Genomic DNA, 25,667 nt, shown 5'->3' with positions numbered 1-25,667 from the left:
GGACGACGCAGCCCTCACCGAGAAGACAGTCACCTAATATCAGTCCAATTGGGAGGAGAATTACATTCCCCACCCCGTCTCTCGCAACGTAAACATGCACACGGAAAAAGTAATTTTCAATGACCTTTATGAATATGTCACCTCAACCTGGAGAACGGCGTCTTTGTAGTGAGATCTTAACCGTTCCAAAGATAGGGAGAGTTGCGATGGCAATAATTTGCATACATTGGTATGCATTGTGTTTTTTGGAGGGGGGCCACAAAGACACAAGCTGATTAAATTATTGTTGTTGTATAATTGCTATGAATGATGAAGCCAAGAGCCTCAGTTCCATCGCTTCACAGACGCGCCGCCGAATTGTGAAGCCTTCCGCAAGTTTAGGATGATATACTATTATCGGATATCATTGTAATTTTCATTATTAAAAATGGCAAACCCTATAGCATAATCTGACATATCTGATTTGCACTATCTCTATCTTAAAAGCTATTATGGAGACATGACTCAAAAAGGTATTGGCCATTCATCCTGGGGGGGGGGGACGGGGGGGACGGTGTGTTTTTATAGGAGGTGTTTCACAGCCATCGAAGGCTTGATAAACACATTAAAAAACAAAGAATGACTGCCGTTAACTTATGTTATGAGTTTATTTTGGCTATGCTGCTCACAGGAAAGCTGAACTCCGGTGAGAATAAACGATACAGCCTCTTCATTTCTATTATCAGATCATATGTATTCCGAGTCGAGGGAGTGGAGCGGTTGTGACTTTTACTGCCCGGATTTGGCTTCGACACTTTGCTTCGACAGTTGCCAAGGGCCGTGAATGTCAAGAGAATGCATTTCATCTGCTTTATTTAAGATTCTGTGCGATGTTTTATGTAGAGAGAGAGAGGAGGAACCAGAAGTGTAGTCCAAGTAGATTTCAGTTGTGGAGCAACGTGTGTGATCTGGTGCGAGCGCTAAAGTTGAAGGTGTTTTTACTTTCAAACATACATACAGTGTATATAACGGTAGTTTAGAAACAGCGCTGCCTCTATGCCTCACAGCCTGCTGAGCAGCTCTGACAAAGTGCCGTATTACTCTTATTATTAATTATTATTATATCTAAAGACATTATTATTAATAACAAAAACTGACCTCCACAACCAAATTAGTTCAAAATAAAATGCAGTAATAATGTTGAATTGCATGTATGAACACTATTTTCAAAATGTTTATCTTCTGATCTAATTTTATTACCTATACTTATGTCTTTCTACTATTACCCTGCCCATACCTGTACCTCCCCTCCCCCCTCCTGCTATGATGCCCGAATTTCCCCAATGGGGATCAATAAAGGAATATTATCTTAATCAAAAGATTACATTTGTTTGAACATTTACAAGTTACGCAGTGATATAGTTATCAGAAAAGTTAACTATCTTTAGCAGTACATTGTCAACATCTATCTAACGTCTTCTCTGCGTAAGGAAACCTTTCTGGCTGCTGCGTTCATCGTCGTTTCCATGGAGACAGTGAATAAACAAGGCTGCACGGACACTTAACCCTTTCACTACCACACTACAGAAGGTTAACCCTTTCACTACCACACTACACTACAGGCGCCTAAGGAAGTTCAAAATAAGTCAGAAGATCCTCAAGAACTTCTACTCGTGCACAATAGAGAGCATCCTGACTGGCAATATCACCTCCTGGTTTGGGAATAGCACCGCACACGACCGCAGCAGACTACAGAGAGTGACCCGTTCAGCCGAACGCAGTCGGAGGGGGGCTTCCCACTCTCCAGATAGGGGGAACAATTAATACAATATTATTTATTCAATAAGTACAAGTAGTTTACCATACCGGTTAGTTTACTTCCGCTGTGGGCAGAGATGATTGACGTCGGCATCTTGTACAAAAATGTAAATGCTCTTATTGGGACTAACAGGGATATTTAACATCTTTAGAACACTCTTCCAGAGTGCTATGTATGTCAATATGTGTAGCCTCTGTATATGTACTGTATATTTATGTAGATAGATAGATAGATAGATAGATAGATAGAAAACTGTATTGCCATTTCAACACAATAAAACAACAATAAAAAAATGCTACAATGCCTAAAAGAGCTCAGTGCTTACATCAATTTAAAGTGCATATTGCCTTAAAGTGCCTGTCGGCTAGTGCCAGCCCTTATGGTACAAAGTGCCTGTGCATTAGGATTTGAGTTCAGGTGACGGACAACCTCGGGATATGTGTGGTATGTATACTCATTGATATGAATGCACTGTATTATGTAGGCCTACAGGTGTATTTGTGTATATGCAAGTCTACATGTATACAGTATATGTACAGTATATGTTACAGTATATGTGTGTATGTGTATAAATGTCAACAGTTTCTGTTAACCTCTTACCATGCAAGGGCCATGTTAGAATGTTAAAATGACCTGAATGGCCGACGCTCAGAGCAGAGTCACAATAGAACAAAGTGAGATGGATGAGTGTAGAACATTTTAGCGCAGGTCTGCTACGAGTTCATCTTGCATGACTATCACAAAACACACATATTTCCTCAATTCATGCCGTACATTGAAATTAAAGGGGACATATTTTAGTCCTTTTCGACAAGTTAATTACAGGTCTTTGACGTCCCCTAAACATTGTCTTTGAAGTTTTTTTTGCTGAAAAAAGAAACGCACTCAGATTATCCATTCTAGCAGCCTCTATATACTACCCTCTGTTTCAGTCCTGTTCTCAATGGGCTGTTTCTGTGCCTGTAATGAGAGAGCTGCTTTTTGTCGTACAAATAATGATAATTATCTAGCAGTGGTGTGTGAGCCTGTACCGTCTAACAAAATTCACATCCAACTTACGTTGCAGATCACATTTACTTTATAATGAATGATATTATGACTCAAGATCCAACAATAGCAGAGCAATCTTGTTGTTAAAAATGTTGTCCGAAACATATTTTAGTTTCAACTTTAGGTAAGAAAAGAGAAGATTTGGGCGGTCGGGTGGTGTAGCGGAGATTGCGCTCGTCACCAATGCAAGAGGCTGCGGTCTCGACTCCCGGAGTCAGCATTGCCTGCGGCTTGGGCCGATCGTCATACTAACTCGTTTGGCTGAGTTAGCGGGAGGGAAGTCGTGGGTGGTAATCTGGCGTTGTGGACAGCGACGCCTACAGGTCAGGTCTGGGCGCCTGCTCAGCGAAAGGCAGGAAGTGGTGAAGGCAGGGTGACCTCCCACGCGTTACACTTCACCAATGAGAGTCCTCGCTGCCAGGTGAAAAGAGAGCCGCTGGCTGTCTCCGCATGTGTCGGAGGAAGCATGTGGTAGACTTCAGGGTTCCCTTGTACCGACCAGTAGGGGGCACATGCGCACAACTCAGGCGGAGAAAAAAAGGATAAAAAAAGAGAAGATTTACACGCAAGCCACCATCTTGTATACTCGCACGTTTCATGAAGATATCTTCACACGCACATTATGGCTCCAATTCTGAACGGCTGGTTTAAAGAGGGAGGAGGGTTCTTGTCAGCAGCTGAACTGCAGAAAAGGCACATATTTCATATGTTCTCAGTGTTGTTGGGACAACCCCTCACCCTGACACACTGGAGCATCAGACAAACACGGAGAATAGAGTACAGCAATCTTTTTAAATTTCCTAATTTTATAATTTTTTTATGGCATTTTCTGCTTTATTGTGGATAAGACAGTTTGGAAATTGGGAGAGCGAGAGAGGGATGGGGAGGACATGCAGCACATGTCCTGGGCCGGATTCTAACCCACGACGCTGCGGTTACGCTGAGTGTATACACGTGGTGCGCCACCGGGGCGCCCCAATTTCCTAATTTCTTAATGAAGCTGAAAGAATGTACGACTGCTGAATCAGTGTTAAAGTCCCCATGAAACAGCTAGCAGAATGATATTTGATTCCACATATTTATGCATTTCCTGTAAAAACAGGAAGCTGTCCACTTTGGATATATATTTATGTCGGTAGTAGTGCTGAATGTGCATTACGGTCGACCCATTAGCTAGCAAGCTAATGCTATCAACGTACGTTAGCAGCGTTACGCAAACATTAGTAACGTTAGCTAGCAAGCTAACATTGAGCATTTTGTTCAATTTAGTTAAAGAGGCTGAGTGCTAGCTTAGTTACAATGTGCTCTACATGTCATTCTAGAAAGCATTTCATTGGACGCACAATTAGTACACGCCCTGTGTGCAGGATGACTCATCAATCAGCTACTACCAGTCGACTATCGGCAAATTTTGGCCAATCGAAGTCGACTATACAAATCCTTAGTCGGGGACAGGCCTAGTATCTGCACAATTTAAAGTTGAATGACTTTTAATGCCTTAGGCTTAGACAGAAGCAAGCAGGCTTCAGGAAGGGGAAGGTGTGTAGTACGGACCCAATCTTTGCACCGAGAAACATCTCAGAATGTAGTGCCCCTCCACATCAACTCTGTAGACATCCAGAGGCCTTTGCCCTGTTCATCGAAACGCTCTCTGGAAAATACTGCACTCCTATGGAATTCCACTAAAGATCATCACAATCATAAAAACATTTTATGAACACAGCATTATCATCATGCACAGTTGAACAGCCCTGGCCTATTTTGATTTTATAATTCTATTCTATTCCATTGTGCTTCTATTTTAATTAAATGTATATCCCATTGTATCTTATTCCACCCTTTTATTTTAGATTTGTACAGAATCAAATCAAATTTATTTATAAGGCCCAACAACACACGTTAATGTCCCCATGGGCCGTACAGGTCTTCTTTAAACAAGTCAAGAAGAAAACATAACAATAAGTCAAGAACAGAACAAGGACACCATAAGGTCCAAAAAATTTAAAATAAATGCAAATAAATGAAAGAATTATACACTCATTATACAGCCCTGGCAATTTTTTTTTATTTCATTATTATATTATATTGTGCATCTATTTTAATTTAAATTCCATTTTATTTGATTCCACCTAGTTATTTTATTATCTGTCCATTAATGTCGCACAGAAAACGACCAAATCAAATTCCTGTGAAAACTACTTCACAATAAAGACCAGATTCTGATTCTGATTCTGATTCTGATTCTGATTCTGATTCTGAGTGGTTTTCTGTACAATCTGGAGTGAGGCAGGGGTGCCTCATCTCCATGATCCTCATTACCCCAGACTGGATCACAACCAGCACTACCACCAGACAAACCTAGAGGAATCCAGTGGACCCTGTTGTCCCAGCTGGACCATCTAGACTTTGCTGATGACTAAAACAGACCAGCTCCATGACTCCAGCAGAGAGGTTAGACTCAGCATCAACATCTCCAAAGCACAGAAGTAGAAGTAGAAGTAGAACGCTTTATTGTCATTAAGCACAATACAGCACAACGAGATCGGTTGGTGCAGCACCTAAAACAACGACACCTACATACCCACTCTGCCACACAACCAGGGGTGCAGTCGTAATATGGGCGGAGGCCAAACGGTATCCTATTATTATGCAAAGTCTAGGCACTTATCACCTAGACTTTGCATAATAATAGGATGCGCGCACTTCGAAGCCCAAACGCCGTTTGACCGCGGTTGCCCAGCACTGCACCACTGCACACAACACATCCATGATGTACCTATAGACACACTACCATTACATACATGTGTTGTACCCACTCTCACTGACACGCCACACATCCATGTACCCACTCAGACCCTCTGCCACATTATGCACTTATTCACAGGAACATTAACAAGGGCGGTCAGGTGGCGTAGCGGAGATTGTGCTCGTCACCAATGCAAGAGGCTGCGGTCTCGACTCCCGGAGAGTCAGCGTTGCCTTGGCTTGGGCTGATCGCTACACTAACTTGTTTGGCTGAGTTGGGGGGAGAGAAGCCGTGGGTGGGTCCTGGGCGTTGCCAGGCTGGTTTTCCTCCGACACATGCGCTGCCAGGCTGGCTGCCGGCTGGCTGCACATGTGTCGGAGGAAAACATGTGACAGTCTCCGGCCTCCCGGACCAACAGTAGGGGGGGGGGGGGGTGCGCAACAACCAGGAAGGGGGTTGGGAATTGGCATAACGACTAACAGTGGGATGGGAGAAAAATCGGAAAAAAGGACAGGAGAAAAAGATAATAATAAAAAAAAAAAAGGTAAACAAAAAAAAACATTGCAGAAACATCACAGCAGAAACAAATCTGCAGAAAATATTGCACATTAACGAATACCACAGGTGATGTGTGCAAACTCCACCCCCACAGCACCATCCTGGTGAACGGTAAAACTCACAGATCACTCACACACATCACACCGTGCAAGGTGCTGACCTGCCTGTCGGGAGCAGTGAGGGGTTAAGTGTCTTGCTCAAGGACACTTCGACACGCCGAAGAATTTCTTGTGCGTCTTGTGTGTGTGTGTCTGTACTAGTCCAAGTCTCTAGTCCTTTGTCCTGTTTCCTTGTAATGTCATGTTATGATGTAAGTGTTATGTCTGTGTGTGTGTGTGTGTGTGTGTGTGTGTGTGTGTGTGTGTGTGTGTGTGTGTGTGTGTGTGTGTGTGTGTGTGTGTGTGTGTGTGTGTGTGTGTGTGTGTGTGTGTGTGTGTGTGTGTGTGTGTGTGTGTGTGTGTGTGTGTGTGTGTGTGTGTGTGTGTGTGTGTGTACTAGTCCTTTGTCATGTTTACGTAATGTTATATGATATGATGTAAGCATTATGTTGCACGGTCACAATGCAAAACATTTTTGTGGACCCCAGGAAGAATAGCTATACTGCAATGCTGTAGCTAATTGGGGATCCTGATAAAACTAAACTAAACTAAACACCAGGAGAAAGAAAAGCTGACCCAACAACACCACCTGGCAGAGGAGGGGGTTATTTGTCACATACATACCAGGGCATACAGTGAAATGCGGGTGGCCATGCCCGCTTTGATTGTGCAATAATACTAAATAATAAAATAGACATAATAAACAGGTAATAAAATAGACATAAAATAGGCATGATAAAATAGACATGCTAAAGTCCTGAGATAGTGCAATACAATGTTAGCTACGGATTAAGTACACTCCTATACAATATACAGTTTTTACTCTATATCCATATGCTATACTTGCTATATCTAAACTATACAAGAACCACATCAGTTCTTTCCTTAAAGTGACCTTTATTTTCCTCGTTCCTTTAAAGTGTCCTTTCCATTTAGTTTAAACAAGTGACGTTTGTGTGTGTGAGCGAATGCAGCATGTATTGTGTGTTGTGTTGTGTGTGTATGTGTGTGCTCATGTGTACTTGTGTGTGGAGAGTTCAGTGTTCTGATGGCCTGGGGGGGAAGAAGGTGAGCCTTAGTCTCTCTGTTCTTGCTGCGTGTGTGCGCAGGCGTTGGCCTGACCGCAGCAGCTTGAACAGGCGGCGGTGGGGGTGGTGGGGGTATTTTCATTATTCTGCAGGCTCTGGATTTGCACCTCCTGTTATGTAAGTCCTGACGGCAGAGAGAGAGACATGTTGCCAAGGACACGTGGAGATCTCATTGCAGACATACGTCCCACAGGGGGATGAAGAGGAGTAAGTGAGTAAGTCAGTCAGTCTCCCGGTCCTCTGTTTCCTGGCACTGAGTGATCACAGGGCGCCCGGCGGCAGGGCGAGAGCGCCGTCACCGCGCCGCAGATCAGGTTATGTCACCGCCTCTCGCTCCACACAGCTGATTTTATTCAGCGGCCATCCCGGAGACGCAGAGGGGTGAAGACATTAGTTTGATCTGCCGCCAGCGCGTTGATCCCTTTATCGGAATGTGGGATTGAGTAAAAGGAGCGATGAAGGTCGACTGGATTTCAGGGAGAGGGAGAAGATGGAACGGGATCGAGGGGGGGAGGGGAGGGCTTGAGAACGGATAGTGAATGAATGGAGGAGGGAAAGACATGAGTTTGCAAGTTCACCGTGCGGTAGTACAATAACGTTGCAGTATTTGTACTGTGCCTATATTACTACCTACCTACTATGCTAAAATGGGGCGACAGTGGCTCGGGAGGTAGAGCAGTCGTCTGGCAATCCGGAGGTTCCCGGTTCGATTTCCCGCTCCTCCCGGGCAGCGTGTCGATGTGTCCTTGAGCAAGACACTTAACCCCTAATTGCTCCCGATGAGCAGGTTGGCACCTTGCATGGTCGCCTCCGCCGTCAGTGTGTGAATGTGGGAGTGAATGGGTAAAATGTGAGTAACAAATTGTAAAGCGCTTTGGATAAAAGCGCTATATAAAAAAGCAGCTATTTACCATTTAATGTCTGTACTACTATGTCTATATGCACTCAAAATCGACACTGTTTGACCATCAATATTACTGACCCTTAGCTGCCAGAGTTGCATCCTTCCTGCTGACTTGTTGTACAGAACTTGTAAGTGGCTTTGGATAAGAGTCAGCTAAATTACTAAATGTAAAAGTGTTTCTTTAACTCAGTGCCGTGGACCACTTTAACGCAGTGCCGTGGACCACTTTAACTCAATGCCGTGGATCAATTTCATGTCAGGATGTTAAACGTCACCTCTTTGATAAACACAAGTCAGAGTCATTCATGCTTTCAGTCAGAAACAATTCGGAGCAATCCAACTAAACTGGAATAATCTATCTTTAATTTGTATAACTTTACTTTGTGGCATAGATCTACAAAAATGTGTTTCCAAATGCCTTATATCAACTCATATAAACAACTAAACACATCAAATGAAGTCAAACCCATGATGTGGATAGGGACCAGTGGTTTGTGCTGAGCTAGGCTCGCTTTGCACTGAACCCACAGAGAGGAAGTGGGTGTCCGGCTCTGGAGAAGACTGTAAGCGCATTTCCCATAACGTTCCTTTTAACAGCCCAACAATAACTAAGTCACCCCTATGAAGAGACAGACCCTTTGACTGCGGGATCACATGCCGCTCACAAAGGGAGCCATCTGAGAAACGCCATAAACAAGTGTCTGCCAATTGGTACCATATATTATATACAGATGTGAACAGAGAGCTACAAACACAGGCTTTTGTGGCAGGGTCCAATCTCTGCAGTGTTGTTCACGGACTTCAGCACCCGGCTCCAAGTAACACAGTAAACATCATTGTCCCACGGAAAGGATATGGTTTTGGTGGCTCTCGTTACCCCACTCACTTTGATCAGCGGGTGTTGAAAAGTGTGAAACTTTTCAGCACATTGTTCGTTTGGCTTTTTTTTTTTTTTTTTTTTTTGCTGCAGGACAATCCACTCATACTTTCACGTCCCACTAGAAAAGCCTGCAGGCGTCACGGTGTCAGACTCGGAGACGGACCTGAGAGGACCATAACACTGGAGTGAGATAATTACAAATTCCTTCTTTGTCGCAAAAGGGTTATTTTAGATGAGATTAGATGTATGCCATTATGAAGCACAAGCACAAGGAAAAGAAGTTTGGCATCCAACCAGAGTGTAAATGTAACAGTAAAGTACAATAGTGATATACAATGTGATTAAACTGGGTATAGAAAGTATAAATGAGTACTACTGAGTAATAGCGCTAATCAGATGTGTGTACAGAGTTGTAGTATTAATATGTACAGTGTTACAGGTATAAAGACACTATGGTAGTAACATAAGTCATACTGGCCAGCAGTGTAACTCGTAAGAGTAGGATATGTACAGATATAGATATAGAGATATGTAAAAAGGATTATATTCAGGTATGTACAGACAGATGTGGATAGATATTTAAGGTGTTTGTCTATAAACTGGCCAAGGCCCTTATTGGTAAGATACCGGTACCTCCTTATACTACATCATTATTGGAATGGAATTTTGGAACCTATAAAACCCGTTCTAGTGACTGTCTGGTCCTTAACCCTTTCACTGCCACACGACAGAATGTTAACCCTTTCACTGCCACACGGCAGCAGGTTAACACTTTCACTGCCGCACTACAGAAGGTTATATATCGTATTTGGCTTATCGCGTCCGGCTCTGAGCCTTATGAGATACCCCTTATCTCCTATGGTACCTATTGTACCCCAACGAACAACGTAATGCACCCACACCTGATGGGGCCCCGCCCCTATGGAGGCGTAGCCTATATAACCATGACTCTGGTCACCAAACACTCTTCCTCTATTTTCGTTCCATCGTATCGGCTGCGTGCACCATACGTAACTAGCAGGATGAAAAGATCAGATAAGATTCATAATGTTGGAAGCTTACCGGAGGTTGCTGGCCCCTGGCATCTTCGAAGCATGTTTTCAGCGACACGACGGGCCTATGTTGATGTTCCTCGTCTGATGGCAGCAGATCAAGGTTCAGCTGTGCAAGATTGGCTGTCGGGCCAGCTTGTACCCAGGTAGGCCCTGTGTCTTCAGGCATGGGTATTAGTGTTAGTAATGCTGGTTTGTTTTGTTACACAACCATGTTGTGTGTTGGCGCCGGGGGCAGGATGGTTTGGTGAACGTTTCACTGCAGTGAACGGTTTCCAAGCGGTCTTGGACGTGCTGTTAAACATCTAATGCTATGCTACATGCTATCGCTAATACTACATGCTACCACTACTGCTACATGATAACTGCTACGCTGTTCTAATGTCTCCGCCGTGAGATGTTGTCACTTCTCCCTCCTCTTGCCCGGTTCATCAATGAAGGTCAGTCGGTAGCTGTTGTGTTTTTTTTTGCTGAGTCCTATTTACCTTTTTTACGGGTAAATGGGTTGACAACAGGGTAGGCCGTGGCTAGGTAGCCTAGCCAGATACGCTACTCTTGTGTTCCGGCGGGGTCTGTGGAACGGTGTCCCCATCTGGGGCCGATGCGTGAGCTCGGCGGTGTAGCAGTAGAGCTATACTACTGCAGGATGGGAATTAACAGCGGGTTATGGCTCAGCTGGCTAGTTCCTATCCACATTGGCGTCGGGTAGTGGGGCTATGGGTCCAGCCGACATGGTAAACATGTTGCGTGTCTGTGCGCAGGCGGTTGTTGATCTGGGTCCCACATCGCCTCACGCTAGGCTGTAGTAGTGTAGGGGCAGGGCCGCCTGGGAGAAATGTGAGGCCCTGTGCGAGTTTTAAACAAGAGGCCCCCCACCCCCTGAGGCGGCCTTGTGTAGGGGGCTACTGTTTCGTTCTGTCACTCTGCTATGAGAAGGTCTGTCTTTGCTACAGCTTTCTCTCCTCAACCATTTATGCTGACGGTCAATCGGTGTCTACTGGGGGAGTAGTGCGGGGGGGGGCTTTGTTTACCTTTTTTGGTAAATGGGCTAAGCTAGGGCTGGTGTGCTGTTGTGAATATTTTGAATGAAGACAGGACTAGTTCGCTCTGGTCCGCCTCCCCTTAACGTGTGTATATGGGCTTGCTCATTCTACAGTATTTTGTGGGTTAGTTCTTTTATTCATTTAACCCTTTCATGGTGCACACCACAGTGGAGGTTGCTGTTTGCAACCACCACTGGTGCTCCGTGTTAACATCAGTTCTTTGTTTTTGACATATTGAAACAGTGCCCCGCCCGGCCGACGCCTTGGGTGGGTCGGCCTGGCGAGTGGCTGGTGGGCTGCTAAAGCCTGTACCGCCACGGTATGGAATTGGCAGCGATTAGAACTGTGTTCGAATTGCTGTTTTTTTTTATTAAAAAAATAAAATAAAAAAATTGTGTCTGGTGGCGGGGCCTTGAGGGCCAGCCGACGTCGACACATCGCGCGAGGTTGTTGACGTTATTAGCTTTGACCCAGCCGCAAGCTATAACCGCTCAGGGTTCCCCTCTCCGCAGGGGATTTTGGTCTTCTGCTGGAGCGCGGGCGGTATTGTCCTAGGCCCCACACCGCCTCACACCGCGCAGCCAGAAGAAGAGAGAGCACGGCCTCGTCAGCGGCGATGACGAGGCCCTCGACAGGCGGCCATGTTTTCCCCCGCTGGAGGTATCCTGGGCGTTGATTCGACAGGTGTCCACAAGGCCGACAGCCTTGGCGGCCGAGGGATCGGCCATGTAAGATGGGTTCGGCTTGAACAAACAAGCCGTCACTGTCCTGCCGCGAGCAGCCCACTCTCCGATCACTCCCTTCCCCAACACCAGCGGAAAAAGTGGGCTCTGATTGTTTCCTTTGGCTGCGGGCCGCGTGCCTTCGTTGAAGCGCGGGCGGCCCCAATTTCGCTTCTCATGGGGACAGGGGCTGACACCCAGTTGATGGCTGAGCCTGGGTCTGTCCGTGAGAATGTTGTGCTGTCAAGCGGCTCCCACACCATAAGCTGCGTTGGTTGAGCCTGGTGTTACGTCTGTCAACTTAAGTGTTGTCAGCAGGGGGGCTCGAAACCTTTTGAGGCACACAGTGCGGGCTTCCCCGGCCTCGCCTTCGCCAGGCCAGGTATCATGTTGGTGCCTCCCACTCCTGAAATATTGGCAGTGGTCGCAGGCGCGCGTGATTTGGGGTGGTAGTAATATCACTGCAGGGCTACGGTGTGTAGGAACCCATGGGGTCCTTACACCTTGCATGTCCGGCTGCAGAACAACTCCTCAGCATGTTCTGGAGGGGTGTTCAGTGGGGGGGATTTTTTCATAGGAAGCCCCCCGTATCAAACCGGCCCTTTCTGTCGGGGTCCCCCCTTGGGTGCGATTGCCTCGTGGGTGGTGTCAGGGTCAGATGTCCCGACACGGAACGCCCTGCTCGCACGGTTCCAGGGTTGGCTACGCACAGCGGGGGGACCGGGCCAACTATCTACAGTTCCTGGCGGACCTGCGCCACATGGCGGCGGGTGCGTTGGGAGTGTCATCACATATGACTACGGCAGTACCATATGTCGAGGTGGATGGAGAGAACGCTGAGGCGGGGACTTGTGTTTACACAACCCCACCCGTTTTCAGGTTTGGTACAGACCCTATTGTCAGGGTCTCCAGCAGTGACAGCTCTGGTCAATGAGATCCAATCTCTGTGGACGAAGCAAGCCATCATCGTGGCGTTCTCCTCCCGGTGTTCTCTGCCTGAGAAGTCGGGAGGGAGGGGTGTAAGACCCAGGCTGGACCTGTCCCATGGGAAGGTTCAGCATTTTTTGGATCGTCTCCTACCTGTTGAACACTGTCAGGTGGGGGTCTGGTTCTCCTCCATAGACCTGTAGGATGCGCATCTCCGATCTTCCATCCTAGGGCTTACCTACGCTTCCTTTGCAGGGTTAGCGTATGAGTACCAGAGGCTGCCGTTCGGTTTTCTCTGGCTCCCCGCATCTTCACCAAGTGCGTGGAGGCCGCACTGGGGCCTCTGCGTCGTCAGGGGTTATGGAGTGTTCTGCCCTGACGACGTTCTGGTCCTTCGCGGTCAAGGTGGATCGTCAGGTCTCGTACCAGGCAGGTCTCTACCAGCCTGGGGTTGCTGTAGACTGGATGTAGAGTACTCCTCTTCCCAGTCAACGGTTGGAGGGCTATGGGCATCCCTCTCAGAGCGTGTTGTCAACACGCTCGGGAGGTTCCATCCTAGGACGGTTACGGCGCTGTCTCACGTCGCGTTTTCACCGACGCCTCCCTCGCTGGTGACGCGTCGGGCCAACGCAGTAGGGGGCAGCTGGCAAACCATGCTGCCCGGTCTGCGCTACGCTAAATGTGTTGGTGTTGAAAGCGGTCCTTCTGGTCCACAAATGGTGTTGATCAGGACGGACGATACGACGTCAGTGTCGTGTATCGACAGACAGGGAGGAGTACGCTCCCCCTGTCTGCGCCAGGCGGCGGGCGGCTGGCTATGGGCGTCCTCCATCTGCGCGGCCTGAGGGCTCCCCACATCCCCGGCAGGGAGAATGTGGGTGCAGGTGTACTGTCGCGGGGCGGTCCTCATCCTGACGGGTGGGGATTACGTCTGGACATAGCCAGGCAGGTCTGGGACCGATGCCGTGCCGCCAGGGATTCTTCCCCATACATCTGTTAGGTCAGTTGTTGGGACGGGTACGTTGAGGGGCGCAGGTTCTTGATCCTGATGGTGTTACCATCCGGAATGCGCATGCTCCCTCCACTGTCGCGCTTACGCGGGCAGATGACGTATGTTCCAAGTGTGGTGTAAGGCGGGGGGCCGGGACTCAGTCTCCTGCCCCCTGGATGCTGTCCTTAGTTACCTCCAGTCTCTCCTTGATAGACTGTCGGCTTCGACGGTGAGGGTATATGCAGCAGCTATATCCTCCTATCATGAGGGGTTTGAGGGGATGTCTTGTTCAGCCACCCTCTTGTGAAGCGTTTCCTGCTTGGCGCTCGACGCGTTAAGCCGGTGCAACGCTCCTGGGCTCCGACTTGGGATCTTCAACTGGTCCTCGGTCGGTTGTCCTTGGCCCCGTTTGAGCCGCTCGAGCAGGCGCCGTTGGAACAGCTGTCGTTCAAGACCGCGTTCTTGCTGGCCGTCACCTCCGCTGACGCGTGGGTGTGCTTTGTGCTCTCTAGGTACAGAGTGCCTGTCTTTCGTTCCGATTGCGGTGCCACTCTGCGGTCGAATCCTGCCTTCGTGCCTGTAAATATCCGGAGTTCTTCCGCTCCAGGGATATTGTGGTTCAGGCGTTTCATCCGCCTCCTCACGGTGGTGAGTTAGATGAGGGCCTTCACCTGTCATGTCCGGTCCGTGCTTTGGGAATTGCCTCAGCCGTACTGAGGACCTCGGGGTCACCGTTCAGCTTTTGTCTGTCACGGTGGTTCTCATGCCGGTAAGGCACTATCGAACAGCGCCTGTCCCATTGGTTGTGCGAGGGCATTGCCCTCTGATACACGTTGGCTGGGCAGGATCCCCCTGGGGGCGTCAGGGCGCACTCCAATCGTGGGGTGGCTGCCTCTGCCGCTCTCCTGGGTGGGGCCTCGGTGGAGGTCATCTGTGCTGCAGCTTCATTGTCCTCCCCGGGCCCCTTTTTTTTATTTTTATTTTTTTGTGTCTTTTTCCCCCTCCATTTTCCTCCGATTTTCTCCCATCCCAATGTTAGTCGTATGCCAATTCCCAGTCCCTTCCTGATCGCTGCGCACTTACCCCCCACAGTCAGATCATCTGGGAGAGTGGAGGCTACCACGTGCTTCCTCCGACACACGTCCAGCCAATCACCGCTTCTTTTCACCTGGCAGCGCGGATTCTCATTGAGAGGGCGTAGCGTGTGGGAGGACCACACTATCCCCCTCACGTCCAATCCGCGCTTAGCAGGCGCCCCAACCGAACTGTAGGAGTCGCTGTTTACAACGACCCGGACCCACCCCGCCAGCTTCTCCCACCCTCTGATACAGCCAATTGTATCAGTGCAGACGGCCAGCCAAGCTGGTGACAACCCCGGAGCTGTGAGCTGGATTCGAACAGGCGAATCGAGCTCACAGCTCCGGGGCTGGTGACGAACGCAATCTCCGCTCGGCCACCTAACCGCCCGCCCCCCCCCCCGGGCCCCTTTGTAAGGTTTTACCTCATGGACATGACCGGGGGTTCTGTCTCCCAGGCGGTTCTGGGGTCTGTGGCCTTTCCTGCTTCCCGTCCTTTGGTAGGGTAGCAGGAGTGTATGGGTATGGGCCACAGTGTGTTGAGTCACACGTGGTTCCGCCTGTCCAGTGTGTTCAAGGGGTTCTGGTTCCCCCTTGTTCGCATTCAGGTGGAGTTGACTGCGTCCCCCCTTCATTAGGAAGGATGGGGTGACAGGGCTCCCCGCACCCCTTGATGTGGGCTTACGGGTCCTCAGGGGGTACATCTGTCGGGTCTCGCGTCCACTCTAACCCATATCTCATAAGGCTCAGAGCGGGACGCGATAAGCCAAATACGATATATAACGATAGGGTATGTATATAACCTAGTTATCGCTGCTGTCGGGACAAAACCTCATAACTCCATTTTTTGAATTTTTTTTTATTATATAAATCAACTCCGTAGATCATCCTCCATATGTGTGTGTGGGTTTTACAAAGTTTAAACAATGGGAAAGCATTAAACCGATCATCTGTCTAAACCTCCTAACTCTATTCACCCTCAAATCTGTGTTAGTTTTTTTCATCTGCTGAAAAGTTGGGTTTTTCGAGTTATGAGGTTTTGTCCCGACAGCAGCGTTATATTAGTATTGGCTGAGCGTCCCGCTCTGCGCGGCCCTGAGTTCCCTTTTAAGGGATCTTTTGCTGGAACGAGATTTGGCAAGGAAGAGTGTTTGGTGACCAGAGTCATGGTTATATAGGCTACACCTCCATAGGGGCGGGGCCCCATCAGGTGTGGGTGCATTAAGTTGTTTGTTGGGGTACAATAGGTACCATAGGAGATAAGGGGTATCTCATAAGGCTCAGAGCGGGACGCTCAGCCAATACTAATATAACTAGGTTATATACATAACCTATCGTTAACCCTTTACGGGATAACCTTCTGTAGTGCGGCAGTGAAAGGGTTAAGGTCCCTGAGTTTACCCAGGACAGGGTGAATCTGCATTTAGCTACAATGCCCCTCTAGCTCATGGAATGAACTCCAACTGTCCTTAAAGCTTGAGATTCTCCCCTCTGTTGCAGAGTTTAAAACCTTGACCCGTTATCAATCAAGTTGTACGTGTTTTAATCGATTGTTATCCTTACTTGTGTTATTGTTGTGATTAATAATGCTGTGTGTGATTTTATATGCCTTTTTGTTTTGTTTGTTTGTTGCTTAACTCTGTATGTAAACTCGACGTGACTGTAACTGAGGGAAACCTCAGTTGCCTTCGGAGTTGAAATAAAGGTCTGAGATACACGGGGAGCTCCCGTCATGTGAAGAAGGGGTTATTTTCTACCGCCGGGCAGCAGCAGCGTGCACCTGGAGATGCGGTAGACTCTGCCTCTCTGCAGCACATTCCTCTCCTCCCTCAGCACGGTCAGGTGTGAGGAGAGCAAGTGATCTTCCTTCACCGCAATTAAGATTCCGTCTTCATCTCCTCCCGGTACACAATTACTGTTCCGCTGCTGTTTTGCTCTAATTGCTCTTTCTGCTGGGATTGGTGTGAAGCCAGTGATTGTGATGGGTAGGGATTATCTCCTTCCTTCTTTCGACTCTGCCCCCTTAGAAGAAAAAAAGAAGAAAAATCATTTGTAAACCCCCTGGTGTAATTACCCAGGCAAATGATTAATTGTCCTTTGAAATTAGCCCGGGTCTAGCTTTCATTTTTACTGCAACGAATATTAATTAATGTTAACTCTCTCTCTCTGCTTTTCTTTTTTTTCCCCTCTACCCCCCCTCACCCCTTTCTCCAAAGCACATCTTTTGAATATTCATCGCGGGGGCTTGAAAAATGGGGCGCAGCCTCCCCCCCTGACACTCGACGATCACTAAAAAATACATATCTGGAATTAAAGAGGACAGTGTTTTAGGTGGTAAATAATATTTACAGGATGGGGGGGGGGGGCAGGTGAAGAAAGCAGAAGCTCTTATTTAAATCACGTCTCATCTGTTAGTCTGGAGGTGTCAGGGTCTGAGCTGAGAGCCTCCCCGCTCTTTGTTTTCCTCGGGAAGGGAATAGTCACGTTTAATTCAGTTTGTGTTTATTTAACCCCCGTGATAAATGACAAGCTGAATAAGTGCCACATAATCACATTCAGAATATTGTCGCAGCGTAATGTATAGATCGCAATGTCACCTTGAATAAAGCATCCGCCAAAAGAATACATTTGCGGCAGGTATAATAATATGGAAATGTGAGACTAAGCGTGGAATCTGATTAACATTAGAATATCACAATATTCCACGTGGCGGTAAACTCTTGTTGGTCTGTAGGTCAGATGCTGGGGTCTGTCCACAAAGACGTTATAGGTACATCATAAAGACATAAAGAGTGTATTGTCATCATTACACAATCAAAACTGTATACAGTTAGAACACACAATGTGTGGAAACTGGTTACTGAACAGTCTAGTGTAACTGTACTGTATTAGCTAATACAGATTTCATAACATAATCATAACAGATTAATGTTGAATTATAATTATTGACATAACATACCTGCATATAATCCTTTTTATAATATAATCCTATATACCTACTTATACACATGCATATAATGCATATAACTCTGTATGATAGCATGTACAATAGTGCTGTATATTCTATATATACATTTATATATATCCATATCTGTCTGAATATACCTGCATATAATCCTTCTATACCTACTTATACACCATATAAATCTGTATGATAGCATGTACAATAATGCTGTATGTACCGTATATATACATCTATATTCTTACCGTATATATCCATATCTGTCTGTACATACCTGCATATCATAGCGCTGTATACTGTTCGAACACACAATGTGTGTAAACTAGTTATCGAACAGTCTATAGGGTAACTGTATAGGTAATACAGATTTCATAACAGTCCCAACCAGATTAATGTTGTATTATAATTTTTGCCATAATGTAGCCTAATACAGTGCATGTTATTTTCGGATACGATCATAACGTGAGAGTAGTGCCTCAACAGTCGTACAATGTGTTTATAATGCCTCACAAACTCTAAAGACAAGGGCGAGAAGATGACCTCAGTTTGTACTGTAACACGCAAAGTATTCATAATGCGTAAACAGATGCTTCATAACTGCTACATAAGCGTATGTACACAGCATGTGCTATAAACTAGAAGATGTTACCAAGCGGGTCAGGTTAGGGATCAGTTTTAAGTGATTAAATGCAAGATTTGACGCTAGGAGGGGAAAGCAAGGAGAGGTCAAGGCAGCGTCATAATAGCAGAACCTTCAAATGTAAACAAATTGATGGGACCAGTGAGATCATGTGCTTGGGGAGATTAACGGTGGCAAATTATGCTATCAGGTGATAAATCAACTGTCAAGGTGGCAGTAGGTGTTCTGAACCACTACAAATAGCTGGATTGTATGCAAACTATAGTTGCACTACTTGTTGTTCGTCTATACCGCTGAGATATCAGAGATTTTACACTTTGCTGTCAGGTTTTTCTGTCGGGTTAATTGATACGCCTTCCTTCCAGCCATGGTACTGGTCCTGTGTAGAGGAATCTGTGGGATACAACCCACCAAACATACCTGCATGTAATCCTTCTATATACCTACTTATAGACCTGCATATAACCCATATAACACTGTATGATAGCACTCAGCTCTCAGATTTATAACTGGTGACAGATATGATACTCACCATTGTGTCCTGTATGATAGGGTGGGTTGGCCTTCTCTTGCAGAAAGGCGCAACAAACACTGGTATTTATTTATTTTTAAAGCCCTTATTGGTAAACAACCTGTTTATATCTCCTCACTGTTAGATTGGAATATTGGAACCTATTCAACTCGATCGAATGACTGGATGGTTCTTAGGGTTCCTCAAGTTTGTTCTGAGCTAGGGAAGTCAGCCTTTTCCTTTGATGCCTCTAACTCATGGAATGTCCTTCAACTCACGCTGAAATTGGAGGTTCTCCCTTCCCTTGGAATGTTTAAAGGTATGATTTCAAACCATTGTGTGACTACCTGTAACTGTTTTAGTTGATATTTTTAAATTATTTTGAAACGTTTAAATTTTTTTTTACTCTGGTGTTTACATTTCTGTGAATATTGTTTTTATTATGTACTGTACAATCGTCGTTTCTGTAAATGAGGGAAACCTCAGATGCTTACGATTTTAAATAAAGGTTGAAATGAAAAATGTACAATAATTCTGTATATATATATCCATATCTGTCTGAATTTCCCTCGGGATCAATAAAGTGCTTCTATTCTATCTGCATATAATCCTTCTATATACCTATACTTATACACCAGGATATAACTAGTTTGATACTATTCGATGAGATTAGATAAAAAATGTATTGTCATCCTACAGCACAAGTACAGTACAACGAAGAAGAGGTTTGGCATCCAACCAGAGTGCAAATGTAACAGTAAAGTGCAATAGTAATATACAATGAACAGGTGATTAAACTGGGTATAAAATATATAAATTAGTACTACTGAGTAATAGTGCTAATCAGATGTATGTTGTACAGTGTACAACAGAGTTGTAGTATTAATATGTACAGTGATACAGGTATAAAGACACTATGGTAGTAAGTAACTCATACTGGCCAGCAGCGTAACTAGTAAGAGTAGGTAAGGGATATGTAGAGATATAGATATAGTATCTACAGATATGTAAAAAGGATTTCATGCAGGTATGTACAGACTCAGATTCAGATTCAGATTCCTTTATTGAGCCATTTGTGTAAAACACATTGGTAATTGTTGCAGCAATACAGTGTATGCATTTTCTTTTCTTTTTTCACAGTTTCATACAAGAAACGAAACAGTGCAGTGGGGGATTAATCAATAAAATACATATATATATATAAAGTGAAGAGTGCAAATTAGTATGAATGTGCACAGAGTATATATGGGTAGATTATATAGTTTGAGGTAGGTAGTTATGATAATTATGATTACAGTGTAGGGCAGCTGTAGACAGTGAAACCAGTAGGTAGGTATAAATTGAGTATACTGTAAGGCAACAGAGTTCAAAGTTCAGGGGTAGAAAATATTCAACTACAACCAGCTGGTTACACGCATATTTTCAGATAAATGTCACCGTTACATTTTTTTGAAACACCCAGTACGGTATTTCCAGTAACTGTTTCTATGTCAATATTAGACTATTTTGGGCGGCTACGTGGTGCAGTGGGCAAGGCGCTCACCACGAATGCTGGAGACGCTGGGTTCGCCTGCTCGAGCCCAGCGCGCCACATTGCTTTCAGTTTAGCTGGTCGTCCGTACTAATACACATTGGCAGTATTAGGGGGTGGGAAACTGATGGGTGGGGATCGGGCGTTGTGGACAGCGACTCCTACAGGTCGGTTGGTGCGCCTGCGCAGTAGAATCAGGAAGCGATAGGGGCAGCGCCCCTCCAAAGCGCAGACCCCTGACGCTGAAAGATCGCGCCGCGCAGGTGAAAAGATGCGACTGCTGTTACCTCGAGTATCGGAGGGGACTCGTGCTATGTACTGTATGACTTAGTCCACATTGCAGCCGGCTTGTGGGAGGCATGAAACAGCGTTCGAGACAGGGGAGAGTGGAATTGGGATGGGAGAAAAATTGAAAATGGGAGAAAAAGTGGATAAAAAAAATATTATATTTTTTATTTTTATTTTTTACGAAGATGTAATATTGGACATTTTCTGGTCCAAAACAACTAAAATGCTGTTCGCAACTCATCGTACACATTCTACTCGTGATACACAACCCCGTCTTCCCCCAATGTTCACGCGCAGGGTTTTGATTGGATCTTTCCTCCGTGAGCATTGCTTTGCTTTTAAGATTCTTCTCGTTGTCAGAGCAGTGACTCACACTTATCAGCACTTAGCATGACAGTTGGATTACTATGGATGTCCGTGTAAAATACTACGCTCCGTGGTGAATCAGTGAAGCATCATCTGTAATGTCACAGGGCCCTGAGTGATTGCCCAGGTGGAACAGTAATTCACGTTTAACATAAGGCCTAATTTAACCTCTAACAACGCTCCGTGAAATACATTTGACAACATCTTTTCTCTATTGAAGCTTCGTCGGATAATTTAGTTGTTTGAACTTACAGTTTACTAGGTTTTTGACAGTGTTGAATTGCTTCATCGCTCGTAAGACTCCTCTGTGAATCATTCAACTGAACTACTAAGTGACGGATGCATTTGAGTTGCTTTGAGATGCTATTGAGTGCAGGCATGAACATATATGTGATATAACGAAAAATTACTTCCATACAGTTTAATGATGATTTCAAAATGACCTGAATTGCAAATTGTTCCACAATTTGTTAGTAGTTTAGTGGTTTAAAAACTGTAATAATTGTTGATAATGTATTACATTTAGTCATTTAGCTGACACCTTTATCCAAAGCTACTTAGAAATTGTGAACAAGTCAGCAGGAAGGGTACATCTTGGGCAGCTAAGGGTCAGTGGTGTTGTTCGTCAAACAGTGTTGAGTGCATAGTAGTATAGACAATTAGACATACAGATACAGCCCTGAAAAATCAAACCTCTACTGCTCCTCTACCACTCCTCCACCACTCCACTCCAAACTGATTTTGTGACTCCTATTGTTCTGGACCGGGCTAGATTTCACACCTCCACTGCCTCCCACAGGCTGGGGAGATTTTCATCTTACATTTTTATTCGTCCCAAATGTCCCAGCCCCATCCGATTTCTTAGCTTTTTTCACAGTTTATTTATCATGCATTGCAACACTAATATATGGTCAGTACCCCAAGTCAGACTGCCCATATAAAAATTATCTTGGGGGTCTGAGGGCAGTAGCCCCCGACCCCCTCCCTGGAGAAGCACTTAAGTTAAGTACCCTCCATTTGCTTACATTTAGACCCAGCCACCAGCCCCTGAAAATTAACACCTGAGTGCTAGTTCTAAAGTGACAGAGGAGTGGCAGTAGGGACCTGAATCTGAGAGGCTTCATCTGTACTAGCAGGGTAGGTAATAGTGTACATATAGTAATAGTAGTAAGGTACATAATAGTACAGTACAGACAGTAACAAGGTTATATATATATTTTTTGTTTAAATGCATTTCAGATATTGTTTGAAGAGGTGTGTTTTTGTATTGTATCAAAGCTACGTGTTATTTAATCTGTTTGGTTTCGAAAATGGTTAACACAGACACGGATGACATTTTTTTCCATTTTTAATTCCATCTATTCTAATAAGTCAGGACAGTAATGGATGAATCAGAGCTCTATAAAGAGCTTGATACTAATCAAACACTCAGCCGTCTAAATGCACGTTGTTTTGGTAGAGCTTCTAGCTACCATTCAATTGAAAGGAAAATGTATTCATAAAAATACATTTTCTGGTATCCCGTTCCCACTTTATCCAATCAGGACAGAGAACTCTAGATTTCACTCAAGCCAGATTTGCTTACTGCACTGATGTTTCAAGCACATTATTTACTTAAAACTAGTTCTTATTTCTTGTTTTTCTGTCAGGCCATTTTTGCAGTGTGGAATTCTCTCTCCTGATTGGATAAAGTGGGAACGGGATACCAGGAAATGTATTTTGTGTTTACTGCAGAGCAGGAGGGACTGAGAGACCCATGTTACTGACCAGACACTCTATATCAGTGATGGCTGTTTACTGCAGAGCAGGAGGGACTGGGAGACCCATGTTACTGACCAGACACTCTATATCAGTGATGACCGTCGAAATGTAGAGCTATTATTTTAACATGTAGGCCACTTACTTTAACAACAAAGCACCACTTACAGCACCTTTAATGATGGCTACTGAGTTAGGTTTCCAGAGGCACAGTAGTCAGGCGGTGATGTTAATGTCAACGTAAGTTACTAACCTCCCATCGCAGCCGGGTGGCCCGACGCGACAAGAAAACCCAACACGGATCGAAACACTCGCGATTACAAACCGAAGCAATGAAATAATTTTTTTTTGTACAGAGTGCCAGTCACTCCTTTTGTCTCATGCAATTTCTGGGAAAACGTACGTTTTTATGGATTGATTTAGACAAGTGTGTCCAACGGAGAGGAGAGGCACGCTAATCGTTAAAAAACGAGTTATACGTCCGGTGAATGATCAGCGCAGCCCTCGCTGACTCCAGCTCGCCGTGTAAGAGGATACAAGGTCAGGCGCTCGCACACACACAGAGCCCCCCCCCCCCGCCGCTCTAACCCCGGGGCTTCCTGGAGAACAGTATAGCGTTTCTGTTTAACTTTATAATCAGGGCTTTATTAATGCAATGCTTTTCTTCAGCCCCTAATAATGCCACACACAAACACAAATAAAATAAATTGTGATCAATGGGGGCGCGAGCAGAGACAGATGAGGAGTCTGTCACGCCACGGATGATACCAATTTATCTCTTTAATGCATCTCCATGGGGTTCTACCACTAAAGGATACAGATTACTGAACCCCTCGTCGTCTCGGCGGGGCCCGCGTGAGGAGAATCCATATAATATACCAAGATGGAGAGCCCTTCTCTCGCGCGGAGCGTCGTCTCTCTGCTCGTTCTGCGTTCGTTCTGCGAGAGCGCTAACATGTAAACACCCTCTGAGAACAGTGTTTTGTGTATCGCTGTTAACGGTATAACGTCAAGGCATATGGATAGCGTACGGTTTAAAGGTTACTACAAAGCTATACGTGTTTATTTTGTATATTTTTTTCAATATATAATGAAGGAAATATGCAAAGAAATAAACATTTATATCTCATTAATTAAGATTACCGTGGTATTTGCACAGTAGACACTTGACCTGATATGTCCGGCTCTTAGACACATAGGGCTCAGTACTGTTGTTCTCTGTAGGTTCACCTTGTATTCATTCAGGATTTCAAGCCGTAGCGGATTATAAGTAAATAGATAGGAATCGAGATTAATCTGGAATGTTTACACACATCGTACCTTTGGTTTCCCACCACGACACGACAGTAGAGGCTAGTGTTGAACCTGTGCTTCCCACCACGACACAACTGTCCCCGACTAAGGATTTGTATAGTCGACTTTGATTGGCCAAAATTTGCTATGACTATGAATAAAAAAAAAAATTAATAATAATATTTAAATTTTTTATTATTCCATTTGGGCTGTGGGGGGGGGGGGTGCTTAATGTCTGAAGGAGTCGACTGAAGGCTTCTTGTCCTTTGCGAAAGCATGCAATTGGTCCACTGATGGATACATCTTGATATTTGTCTAATCTAGTGTGTTCATTAGACGGGTGAAATCCTCTTTCAGTGCCTCTGTGCCTGTTTTCTTAGGCAGTTAGCCTCGCTGCTGGTATGCGCGCCAGTAGCGTTAGCCACGCTTCTAGGCCTCTTTGCTTTTAGAAGGAATAAAATAAAAATGTATTATTATTATTATTATTATTATTATTATTATTATTATTATTATTATTATTATTATTATTATTATTATTATTATTATTATTATTATTATTATTATTATTATTATTATTATTATTATTATTATTATTATTATTATTATTATTATTATTATTATTATTATTATTATTATTATTATTATTATTTCTTTTTTTGCATTCGACTAAGAGGTTGACTATTCGACTAATCGGGGTCAGCCCTACACAACAGTACACGCTAGTGTTGAACCTGTGTTGTGAAAAAATCACAACAGTGGAATAAGGCTGTGTTCAGATTTTTTTGTTTGCCAATATCAGATTCCAGTGTGAACTGGTCACTGCTCCTGAACTGACCCTGCGTGCGCAACAGAAGAAGATGGACGTAAGAAATGTGACAAATGTCAATCTTCTAGAGAGTGACGTAAAAGTTGCACGAAAGTCGCATTGCAAAAAAAAATCAGACCTGTATCTGATATGAAAGTGGCCCAAATCAGAATAAAATAATTCGGATTTCATGTGATTTGTACTGTTCACAAATCAGAAAAAGATCTGAAAAAATAAAATCTGAATCACTTTTGGCTGCAGTCTGAACGAAGCCTAAGGTATAATAATGTGACTCAGATCTGTTTTTTTCACGACGGTGTGAACAACAGCACAAATCTCAAGGAATCTGATCTTTTCAAATTCTGATTTGGGCCACTTTTATAATGTTGGTCCTAAACTTGGTCCGTGTTTGAAAGCATCTTGAGGGAAGAAAGGCCTCTCGTTCACCTCCTCCTCCTCCTCCTCCTCCTCCTCACCCCCCCCCAACTATCATCTGCTCACCAATTAGCCTCCACTGCTCATCAACTTGTAAATTAAACCATAAACTGTGACTTCAGTGTGACTTCCATGTTTATGTCCG

Source organism: Notolepis coatsorum, assembly GCF_963971535.1.
Source record: "Notolepis coatsorum genome assembly, chromosome: 5".
NCBI lineage: Eukaryota > Metazoa > Chordata > Actinopteri > Aulopiformes > Paralepididae > Notolepis > Notolepis coatsorum.
Note: the sequence above shows the minus strand (reverse complement) of the source record.